This window comes from Salvelinus alpinus, chromosome 25 (genome assembly GCF_045679555.1).
Source record: "Salvelinus alpinus chromosome 25, SLU_Salpinus.1, whole genome shotgun sequence".
Classification (NCBI taxonomy): domain Eukaryota; kingdom Metazoa; phylum Chordata; class Actinopteri; order Salmoniformes; family Salmonidae; genus Salvelinus; species Salvelinus alpinus.
Genome location: NC_092110.1, coordinates 16,905,246 through 16,914,839, shown reverse-complemented (window position 1 = coordinate 16,914,839; position 9,594 = coordinate 16,905,246). Strand labels below are relative to the sequence as shown.

At 47.4% G+C, this 9,594-nt stretch overlaps 1 pseudogene; it reads right to left on the bottom strand.

Moving 5' to 3' along the window:
* Nucleotides 1–1,720: 1,720 nt before the first annotated feature.
* Nucleotides 1,721–9,594, bottom strand: part of LOC139553489 (transcription factor IIIB 90 kDa subunit-like) — a 57,815-nt pseudogene continuing 49,941 nt past the window's right edge.

Sequence of the window (9,594 nt, the reverse complement as noted above, 5' to 3'; positions counted from 1 at the left end):
GCAGGTGTATCATCTTACCTGGTCCAGAGCCAGCTTCTTATGGGGCTGTGCTGATATGAAGGGCCGTAACCTGAGACAAGAATACCTTTGTGAAGACTAGACCAAGTGACATAACTGCAATGAATGGCAGAGATGATAGAACAAGACACAAATGATGGAGATACATATCATAATGTACAAAGACAGAGACAGACAGAGGTGCTAACAGCAGCAGTAAGATCTCCAGTGGATGAAATTAGCATCTCTCCTGGAGGCTCCCCCCTCCCCCCTACCTGCCCACCCTGACAAGAGAGGCTCCCCCCTCCCCCCTGCCTGCCCACCCTGACAAGAGAGGCTCCCCTGGGGGCTTACTGTAAGTGCCTTACTCACACTGATAAGAGTGGAGAGAGAGCGCTTTTAATTAATCTGCTTTACAAGGAGGAGGGAGGAGGAGAAAGGGTGTGTGTTCACTGTTTAGCAAGCAGGGCCTCTTCACTCCCTTTGTCAGAGCTCATTAGAAAAGTATCCAGCAGCACCAGCCTATCCTGGGTTTAGTGAGGTGGGCCCACAGAGCTTGAACTAGGCAGGACTAGGCTAGAGGGGTTCCCAAATGTGTCCCTCTCACTTTAGTCTCCGATCACAAACATGATCTTGGAGGCACCAGCAATTATACACATACAGTAATCTATCCACTGTTGTGAGACGAAAAATGCTAATGGGATTTTAATGATATTAGTTGGATGAGGAAGCTATGGTATAAATAAATAATGATGATGATAATAATCAGGTCTTCAAACTACATTTTCCAGGCTGGGCATCAAGTCTCCCCTCAATCAAACCATGCATAAACATTAACCACATACACGAAACTGTGGTGCCCACTCCCTCTTTCCCAGTACACACACACACTCTCCCAGTCTCTCATTTGGCAGGCCTGGGTGAGAGCGGCCTATTCACCCTGCGGTGCATTCTGGGACAGACAGAGCAGAGCTTGGCAGCATGAGACTGATGTGGCCAAAAGACGCGATTGTTCCCTCTCTCCCCCTTTAGTCTATCCTGCACCACATGGCACTGACACCATTCATTCTCTAGTATCGCATCTCACACAAAAACACTTCTCAAACACACGCTTGAGTAAGTACACACACTCACAGTGTACAAGCGTCCAATGTTTATGATGACTTAGGCCAGGAGACCAGCCTTGTTTGTTACAAAACATGGATGACATTTGAGGAGGAGGACGTTTTAGGGCTCTGTGGAGAGGCAGAGATGTTAATGCTGCTGTCCCTAGGGAATTCTGACCTCTAAAGAGGATTTTGTCATCTGTGGCCTGAGATTTGCCCTGCATTCCTATGGGCTCCCAGCAGCCTCTGGGTCTGGGCTAGACAGACATTCAGTCACACATCAGAGTGTTGGGGTGGTGTGGGGCGGCCGGGCAACATGTCGTCTGTCAGGGATCAGGCTGGGGTGTCAGCTGGAAGAGTGACAGCGTCTGTCTGACACCATGCCCACCAGGGGAGGATCACAGAGCAGGCTCACCACACAGACAGACAGGGAAGATCAGACGACTACTACTGTACTACCATCATACTATTACTACCCTGCCTGGGAGTACCACAGGCACAGTATCATCACACAGACAGAGTGGGAGGATCACACACTACTACCACCCTGACAAGGAGGATCACACACTACTACCACCCTGACAAGGAGGATCACACACTACTAATCAAATCAAGTTTATTTTATATAGCCCTTCGTACATCAGCTGATATCTCAAAGTGCTGTACAGAAACCCAGCCTAAAACCCCAAACAGCAAGCAATGCAGGTGTAGAAGCACGGTGGCTAGGAAAAACTCCCTAGAAAGGCCAAAACCTAGGAAGAAACCTAGAGAGGAACCAGGCTATGAGGGGTGGCCAGTCCTCTTCTGGCTGTGCCGGGTGGAGATTATAACAGAACTATGCCAAGATGTTCAAAATATTCATAAGTGACAAGCATGGTCAAATAATAATCATTAATAATTTTCAGTTGGCTTTTCATAGCCGATCATTAAGAGTTGAAAATATCAGGTCTGGGACAGGTGGCGGTTCCATAACCGCAGGCAGAACAGTTGAAACTGGAATAGCAGCAAGGCCAGGTGGACTGGGGACAGCAAGGAGTCATCATGCCTGGTAGTCCTGACGTATGGTCCTAGGGCTCAGGTCCTCCGAGAGAGAGAAAGAAAGAGAGAATTAGAGAGAGCCAAGATTTTCTAAATGTTCATAAGTGACAAGCATGGTCAAATAATAATCATTAATAATTTTCAGTTGGCTTTTCATAGCCGATCATTAAGAGTTGAAAATATCAGGTCTGGGACAGGTGGCGGTTCCATAACCGCAGGCAGAACAGTTGAAACTGGAATAGCAGCAAGGCCAGGTGGACTGGGGACAGCAAGGAGTCATCATGCCTGGTAGTCCTGACGTATGGTCCTAGGGCTCAGGTCCTCCGAGAGAGAGAAAGAAAGAGAGAATTAGAGAGAGCCAAGATTTTCAAAATGTTCATAAATGACAAGCATGGTCAAATAATAATCAGGAATAAATATCAGTTGGCTTTTCATAGCCGATCATTAAGAGTTGAAAACAGCAGGTCTGGGACAGGTAGGGGTTCCATAACCGCAGGCAGAACAGCTGAAACTGGAATAGCAGCAAGGCCAGGCGGACTGGGGACAGCAAGGAGTCATCATGCCCGGTTTGCCATGACGTATGGTCTTAGGGCTCAGGTTCTCCGAGAGAGAGAAAGAAAGAGAGAACGAGAGAATTAGAGAGCATACTTAAATTCACACAGGACACTGGATAAGATAGGAGAAGTACTCCAGGTATAACCAACTGACCCTAGCCCCCCGACACATAAACTGCTGCAGCATAAATACTGGAGGCTGAGACAGGAGGGGTCAGGAGACACTGTGGCCCCATCAGAAGAAACCCCCGGACAGGGCCAAACAGGAAGGATATAACCCCACCCACTTTGCCAAAGCACAGCCCCCACACCACTAGAGGGATATCTTCAACCACCAACTTACAATCCTGAGACAAGGCCGAGTATAGCCCACAAAGATCTCCACCACAGCACAAACCAAGGGGGGGCGCCAACCCAGACAGGAAGATCACGTCAGTAACTCAACCCACTCAAGTGACGCACCCCTCCCAGGGACGGCATGAAAGAGCACCAGTAAGCCAGTGACTCAGCCCCTGTAATAGGGTTAGAGGCAGAGAATCCCAGTGGAGAGAGGGGAACCGGCCAGGCAGAGACAGCAAGGGCGGTTCGTTGCTCCAGAGCCTTTCTGTTCACCTTCACACTCCTGGGCCAGACTACACTCAATCATATGACCTACTGAAGAGATAAGTCTTCAGTAAAGACTTAAAGGTTGAGACCGAGTCTGCGTCTCTCACATGGGTAGGCAGACCGTTCCATAAAAATGGAGATCTATAGGAGAAAGCCCTGCCTCCCGCTGTTTGCTTAGAAATTCTAGGGACAATTAGGAGGCCTGCGTCTTGTGACCGTAGCGTACGTATAGGTATGTACGGCAGGACCAACTCGGAAAGATAGGTAGGAGCAAGCCCATGTAACGCTTTATAGGTTAACAGTAAAACCTTGAAATCAGCCCTTGCCTTAACAGGAAGCCAGTGTAGGGAAGCTAGCACTGGAGTAATATGATCAAATTTCTTGGTTCTAGTCAGGATTCTAGCAGCCGTATTTAGCACTAACTGAAGTTTATTTAGTGCTTTATCCGGGTTGCCGGAAAGTAGAGCATTGCATTAGTCTAACCTAGAAGAACCAAATGCATGGATTAATTTTTCTGCATCATTTTTGGACAGAAAATTTCTGATTTTTGCAATGTTACGTAGATGGAAAAAAGCTGTCCTTGAAACAGTCTTGATATGTTCGTCAAAAGAGAGATCAGGGTCAAGAGTAACGCCGAGGTCCTTCACAGTTTTATTTGAGACGACTTTACAACCATCAAGATTAATTGTCAGATTTAACAGAAGATCTCTTTGTTTCTTGGGACCTAGAACAAGCATCTCTGTTTTGTCCGAGTTTAAAAGTAGAAAGTTTGCAGCCATCCACTTCCTTATGTCTGAAACACAGGCTTCTAGCGAGGGCCATTTTGGGGCTTCACCATGTTTCATTGAAATGTACAGCTGTGTGTCATCCGCATAGCAGTGAAAGTTAACATTATGTTTTCGAATAACATCCCCAAGAGGTAAAATATATAGTGAAAACAATAGTGGTCCTAAAACGGAACCTTGTGGAACACCGAAATGTACAGTTGATTTGTCAGAGGACAAACCATTCACAGAGACAAACTGATATCTTTCCGACAGGTAAGATCTAAACCAGGCCAGAACTTGTCCGTGTAGACCAATTTGGGTTTCCAGTCTCTCCAAAAGAATGTGGTGATCGATGGTGTCAAAGGCAGCACTAAGGTCTAGTAGCACGAGGACAGATGCAGAGCCTCGGTCTGACGCCATTAAAAGGTCATTTACCACCTTCACAAGTGCAGTCTCAGTGCTATGATGGGGTCTAAAACCAGACTGAAGCATTTCGTATACATTGTTTGTCTTCAGGAAGGCAGTGAGTTGCTGCGCAACAGCTTTTTCTAAAATTTTTGAGAGGAATGGAAGATTCGATATAGGCCGATAGTTTTTTATATTTTCCGGGTCAAGGTTTGGCTTTTTCAAGAGAGGCTTTATTACTGCCACTTTTAGTGAGTTACTACCACTCTGACAAGGAGGATCACACACTACAACCACCCTGACAAGGAGGATCACACACTACAACCACCCTGACAAGGAGGATCACACACTACAACCACCCTGACAGGGAGGATCACACACTACAACCACCCTGACAAGGAGGATCACACACTACTACCAGCCTGACAAGGAGGATCATACACTACTACCACCCTGACAAGGAGGATCACACACTACTACCAGCCTGACAAGGAGGATCATACACTACTACCACCCTGATAAGGAGGATCACACACTACAACCACCCTGACAAGGAGGATCACACACTACAACCACCCTGACAAGGAGGATCATACACTACTACCACCCTGACAAGGAGGATCACACACTACAACCACCCTGACAAGGAGGATCACACACTACAACCACCCTGACAAGGAGGATCATACAGTGCGGTCAAAAAGGCAGGCAGTCAGAGACCCTTTGGTATTTTCTGACAAACAGTCCAAGTACTTATTATTGTGACACCACTTCAGCTAGAACAGTAGACGTGTTCCAAAAGCCAACTTCTCCCTCACAGAAGAAAACATGTCTGACACTTCTCTCTAATAAGGTCAGGTGTGGTGTAGCTGTGACAGGAGTGACAGAGATGCCAGCCCAGTCCCCCTCCATCCTCCTTCCCCCTGCCTGTTCCCTCTCCCACCATGAGCCCATTCCTTGGTACGGTGCAGGCATGAACACAGCTCAACCTGGAGAGCGACACAGTAACACAGCTCAACCTGGAGAGCGACACAGTAACACAGCTCAACCTGGAGAGCGACACAGTAACACAGCTCAACCTGGAGAGCGACACAGTAACACAGCTCAACCTGGAGAGCGACACAGTAACACAGCTCAACCTGGAGAGCGACACAGTAACACAGCTCAACCTGGAGAGCGACACAGTAACACAGCTCAACCTGGAGAGCGACACAGTAACACAGCTCAACCTGGAGAGCGACACAGTAACACAGCTCAACCTGGAGAGCGACACAGTAACACAGCTCAACCTGGAGAGCGACACAGTAACACAGCTCAACCTGGAGAGCGACACAATAACACAGCTCAACCTGGAGAGCGACACAGTAACACAGCTCAACCTGGAGAGCGACACAGTAACACAGCTCAACCTGGAGAGCGACACAATAACACAGCTCAACCTGGAGAGCGACACAGTAACACAGCTCAACCTGGAGAGTGACACAGTAACACAGCTCAACCTGGAGAGCGACACAGTAACACAGCTCAACCTGGAGAGCGACACAGTAACACAGCTCAACCTGGAGAGCGACACAGTAACATCTCCCTAATGGAACAGTAATAACACCACCACACTGTCAGATGTCACAGAGCCAAAACGATACATTGCTTGAGAAAGCCCTGAAGACATCAAAAGTAGTTATTGCTTCTAAACTTCCCAGAAAAAGCTCAAATCTAAGGCTACAGATATTCCATTAAAACGTACATCCAAACTACTGGGGACTACTCATTATCCACTCCTAGCGCCTCCTTGTACCTGCAAGGGACACATCTTGCCTTAAAGTTCAGAGGTAGATCTGCTGTTCAAAGTTGAGCCTGCAGCCCACTTCCCCCTGGACATTGTTAGCAGCAGCGGGGAGCGCCTCTTTTGACAGAGGAGTCATGTGACATGTATGAATCGCCTCTCCCAGTACAATGGGACATATGAAGCACTCCATTGTAGTGACGACCCCTCTGCATGCTGACTGCCTCCACCTCTCTAAAAAGGTCAGACAGGAGACACTCCATCAGTCTTCTCTTTCTCCGACTGCCATTCACTCTTTCCCTCTCCGTCTGCCATTCACTCTTTCCCTCTCCGTCTGCCACTCACTCTTTCCCTCTCCGTCTGCCACTCACTCTTTCCCTCTCCGTCTGCCACTCACTCTTTCCCTCTCCGTCTGCCACTCACTCTTTCCCTCTCCGACTGCCACTCACTCTTTCCCTCTCCGACTGCCACTCACTCTTTCCCTCTCCGTCTGCCATTCACTCTTTCCCTCTCCGTCTGCCACTCACTCTTTCCCTCTCCGTCTGCCACTCACTCTTTCCCTCTCCGTCTGCCATTCACTCTTTCCCTCTCCGTCTGCCACTCACTCTTTCCCTCTCCGTCTGCCACTCACTCTTTCCCTCTCCGTCTGCCACTCACTCTTTCCCTCTCCGTCTGCCACTCACTCTTTCCCTCTCCGTCTGCCACTCACTCTTTCCCTCTCCGTCTGCCACTCACTCTTTCCCTCTCCGTCTGCCATTCACTCTTTCCCTCTCCGTCTGCCACTCACTCTTTCCCTCTCCGTCTGCCACTCACTCTTTCCCTCTCCGTCTGCCACTCACTCTTTCCCTCTCCGTCTGCCACTCACTCTTTCCCTCTCCGACTGCCACTCACTCTTTCCCTCTCCGACTGCCACTCACTCTTTCCCTCTCCGTCTGCCATTCACTCTTTCCCTCTCCGTCTGCCACTCACTCTTTCCCTCTCCGTCTGCCACTCACTCTTTCCCTCTCCGTCTGCCATTCACGCTTTCCCTCTCCGTCTGCCACTCACTCTTTCCCTCTCCGTCTGCCACTCACTCTTTCCCTCTCCGTCTGCCACTCACTCTTTCCCTCTCCGTCTGCCACTCACTCTTTCCCTCTCCGTCTGCCACTCACTCTTTCCCTCTCCGTCTGCCACTCACTCTTTCCCTCTCCGTCTGCCACTCACTCTTTCCCTCTCCGTCTGCCACTCACTCTTTCCCTCTCCGTCTGCCACTCACTCTTTCCCTCTCCGTCTGCCACTCACTCTTTCCCTCTCCGTCTGCCACTCACTCTTTCCCTCTCCGTCTGCCACTCCTCTCAGACTCTCCCTCTCTGTTAGACTATTACTCTATGCTGGGCTTAACGGCATGTTTCTAATCAGCTTACTGCCAATGAGACTAAGCCTGAGCTGAAAAGGCGATTGACGGAGAGTGTTTAGCCAGTGGCTAGTGACTGCTTAGAGCTGGGGGATGGCAACTATGAAATTAGAAGAAAATCATTCAAGCTAAGAACGAGGAGTGAGACAGACAGTATGACGGTGAAAAGGAGATGGAACTCTTGAGGATAATGTTACATCAAATCAGTAATATAACAAAAGAAACGGAGACGATTAAAGAGAATGAGAAACAAAGAGAAGGCAATTGACCCTTCGCTAAACCTCACCCCCCTTGATTATTGTTATTTATATTTATTATTATTATTATTATTATCATCATCTGACAACATTTTCCTGAGAAGCCCAATTCCCCATTCAACCACTAGCAAAATCCCCTCACAATGGTCCAAACTGTGTTTCTAATACACAATGAAATTAAACACAAACTACCCCTTGCTAATCAGGAAACCCTTAGTTATGTTGTGGTGTGCTGTCATTACAATTGCTTCACAGGAACCTCGTAAAATTAGCGTATCCTGATGTCGACAGCAGATGGGAGTTGTATTCAGAACATTGCTAACTTAGCTAGCTAACATACATTTTGAGAAAACATGTTCTATTAATTGGCTAGCTACATTTGGTGGTCAATGAGGCGGGGCTAGCTAACCAGCTGTGCAAGCAAACATGCCACTAGGGGTCTTTTCACTGTCCAACAAATCCAGAACAAATTCAAGAAAGCGTACAGTATTATGTAACTCTGTTCCATCTCATATTGCTCAAGTGAACAGCAAACCTGGTTTAAAAGAACAGATCTATGCAACACCTCACGGCACAACGCCTCTCCCCTATTTGACCTCATATGTAGCCTACATACAAACAATTTTTTTAACAAAAAAAGTAGTTTTGTCCTTGAGCTGTTGTCTATTAATGTTCTGTATTACATAATGTTTCATGTTTTGTGTGGACCCCAGGAAGAGTAGCTGCTGCTTTTGCAACAGCTAATGGGGATCCTAATAAAATATAACAAAAAAATAAACATTTCAAGAAAAAAAATTGCTCCATCAGGCTCTGCATTTCAAGAATCACAGAAGCATGTCCTCCTGATACACTGTTAAATTATTTAGCTATTTATTTTAAAGAAAACTATATTTTTCATAGCCCTCACTGGCTCTCAATCAATGTAAACGTGAGCTTGTCTGAGGTGTCGGACTCAACAACAGTTATCCATTGGAACGCTGTGATTTTTTGGCCAACATTTTGATGCAGGGCTTAGACAAGGGTCAATTAACTCTTCATATAAAAGCATAAATCAGAGATTTTCACAAAAGCAAGTCTGTCACTAGGTGATGAGCACTTCACACTGGAAGAGGGTGAGAAAGCAGCAGTAGTGAGAAAAGGAGTTGGCTGGTGCCAACAGTCAGTCCTTGTCCTTTGGGATCTCCAGACAGACCACTCTGGTTCAGACACTTCCACTGTTTAGTAGGTCCCTGTGCTTACAGTACTGACAGATTGATCGTCTGAGTGTTGTAATTCCTTGATGGCTGCCTTTGTCACCAAGGCAGGTGCTATACATAAGTGGTGACTATAAAACAATGTACAGTGAGAAAGGCACCGTGTACTGTAAGTGCAGTCGTCAGTCCCTTTCTTACTTACTCAAGAGAGACTATTTGACTGGTTCAGGGCAGGCTGCGGAGCCATGAACTATGACTGTAATATCAACTCTGTCTCAACAGTTCCCGTGGTGCTTCCTGGGCGGTGGATGGATATACACTGGGATGGAGTCCAAACGGCTCACTTTGGAGCTCGTCTGAAAAATTCCACTCTTCATTGTACAATTAGTTACAGTGGGAAATCGTAAGAAGAACAAAGGCTTGGCCGTTAATGGCAGTTTCAAAACCAGGGGGAGAGGAGGCTGCTGCTAATGGAGCAGGATATCCACAGAGAAG